Below are 2,017 nucleotides of genomic sequence, written 5' to 3'. Positions count from 1 at the left end.
CACCATCCCCGCTCAGCATGAAAGAGACACTCCAGAAAGCTGGGGACGGCTGTATAGAATGATTCACTCCATCTATACTGCAAGTCCCCAAGCACTCAAGTGTACACAAGATTAATTAGATTCAGAACACAGCTTTTTTTTTTTTTTCATCATTCCATTTCCTTTAATGACCTCCATTCTCCTTGAAGGGCAGGTACAGCAGCTAGGCGACGGCAAGAGATGTTCACTTGAAGGCCTTGCCTTGATTGAAGGCTTTGCCCACGTGCTGGAAGGCCCCTTCCCAGGAAAAGTATTCTCCAACCACCATCTGGGTCTCCTCATTGCTGACATCCAGTCTCCACCATACACGTGACTTGTGGTCCACAGGCCGATCTGGGCTCCACAGAAAGGCAAGCGCCAGCCTTGGAAGACCCAGATTCCAGAAACGGAGCTGCTATGGTTGGTTCCGTAGAGAAAGACATTGGCAAAGGCTTTCCTCCTCAGTTTGTCCAATGGCTTGGAACAGTCTAGTGACAAGGCTGCAGCTCAGGGAGGCCTGGGGAGCGGTATTTGGAGTACCACAGGGACCAGTCACCCTTATCAGGTGAAGCGAAGTTGCTCAGTCCTGTCTGACTCTGCGACCCCATGGACTGTAGCCCACCAGGCTTCTCCATCCATGGAATTTTCTAGGCAAGAGTGCTGGAGTGGGTTGCCATTTCCTCCTCCAGGGGATCTTCCTGACCTGGGGATCGAACCCCAGTCTCCCGCATGGCAGGCAGACGCTTTACCGTCTGAGCCACCAGGGAATCCCACCCTGATCAAAGTGCTCCCCAATACGGCAGCACCACAGACAGCGTGTCCTCATGGGAGTACTCGCGCTTAAATCCATCCAGCAAGAAGGTACACTCAGGCAGGAGAGCAGAGGGATCCTTGGCCTTCAGCTCAGCAGCCAGCACCTGCCCACGTTCACCCAGCTCCTCCCTCAGGAGCAGGGCAGCCGCCTTCTCCTCCTCCTTCTGCTTCGCCTGGGGCCTCTTCCTGGCTTCTTAAGAACCTTTCTCTTTCCACTGGGTGTGCTTTTTAGGCTGGCTCTCCACAAACCGTTTAGGATCCAACCGGGCCATTTTCTCACACAGCTTCAACTCCCTCAAGATAGCCCGGAACTGGGGCTGGTTCATGTGGGTGAGGAACCAGCAGTTGGTATTAGGGAAGGCCTGGCATAAAGAAGGCTCCAGAACCTGTGAATAAAGCCCCAACAGGCTGCTGACAATGGTGATGTCAGCTGGTGTCACCCATTCACCCACCAGAAGAGTCCGAGTTGTCAAGGCAGCGTCCAGCAGCCCCAGAATCCGCCTCACCCCCTCCTCCTCTGTGGCCTCCTTGTCGTGATGCATGACGCCCCAGCAGGGGGACCGGAGGGCCCCGGCCGGGGACACTGTGTCGCCGCCACCAGCCAAGCCCACCCACCACCCCAGCTGTACTGCTGCCTCGGGAGGATGTCCTCGGGGCTCACATAGGAGGCAGCGACATCGCCCTCCAACGTACAGAATCCACCTCAAAGGCTGGAACCTTGCCGGCGGGAAATTTATGGAGCAATTTGGGGGTGCAGCTGGTTTGGCCGAAATGGAAGCTGGGTGGTGCCCGGAACACAGGGACCTGAGCTCCACTCTACTGAGCAGTAGTGAGGGTCTTCAGGCCCCCCAGCTGTCAGGACACGTGCACGGGGTCCTAGCCGTCATGGGGATTTCATAGAGAGAGGGGCCAGAACATGGCTTAAAAAAAACAAACCACAGGGCTTACAAAAAACAAACCACAGGGCTTCCCTGGTGGCTCAGTGGTAAATAATCTGCCGGCCAGTGCCAGAGACACAGGTTCGATCCCTGGTCCGGGAAGATTCGACATGCCTCCAATCAACTAAGCCTATGTACCACAGCTATTGAGCCAGCACTCTGGAGCCTGGGAACCGCAAATATTGACCCCACCACCTGCAACCCCTGAAGCCTGCATGCCCCAGAGTCCATGCTCCAACTGCAACAAG

General features: G+C 55.6%; 1 pseudogene; it reads right to left on the bottom strand.

Moving 5' to 3' along the window:
- Window positions 1-223: 223 nt before the first annotated feature.
- Window positions 224-1,718, bottom strand: LOC120873898 (annotated as a pseudogene).
- Between the last annotated feature and the right edge of the window lie 299 nt (window positions 1,719-2,017).

This window comes from Oryx dammah, unplaced genomic scaffold, assembly GCF_014754425.2.
Source record: "Oryx dammah isolate SB20612 unplaced genomic scaffold, SCBI_Odam_1.1 HiC_scaffold_14, whole genome shotgun sequence".
NCBI classification, from domain to species: Eukaryota; Metazoa; Chordata; class Mammalia; order Artiodactyla; family Bovidae; genus Oryx; species Oryx dammah.
This window is presented reverse-complemented; position numbering and strand designations above follow the sequence as displayed.